Here is a 322-nt window from a genome sequence, read left to right as displayed (position 1 = left end):
TCCCAGCCACCAATACTAAAGGCAAAAAAAAAAAAAAAATCTGACATCAAGTCCTTGGCAGTAGTTTGCACTATTGTATACCGCGCAGTTATTGACCCATCGGCATACCTGTCAACCTCGGCTAATAGCTGCCCTTATAAATGATTACGATTCCCCTTACAAAGCAACAAAAACCCGTACAACGGCTTACCGCACATGCGCACATCATGCTTTATCAATCCGATCGTACGCAGCGATGAAAAAAAATATACGATTGAGGATTACTTTTGCTGGTTTGCCGTGACAATAGTAGTGATCGACGACGGCATTGTCGTTGGCTACC

The sequence above is a fragment of the Hippocampus comes genome, unplaced genomic scaffold (assembly GCF_001891065.2).
Source record: "Hippocampus comes isolate QL1 unplaced genomic scaffold, H_comes_QL1_v1.1 scaffold71, whole genome shotgun sequence".
In the NCBI taxonomy this organism is placed as follows: domain Eukaryota; kingdom Metazoa; phylum Chordata; class Actinopteri; order Syngnathiformes; family Syngnathidae; genus Hippocampus; species Hippocampus comes.
The sequence above is the reverse complement of the archived record's forward strand: the minus strand, read 5'-3'. Positions refer to the sequence as shown.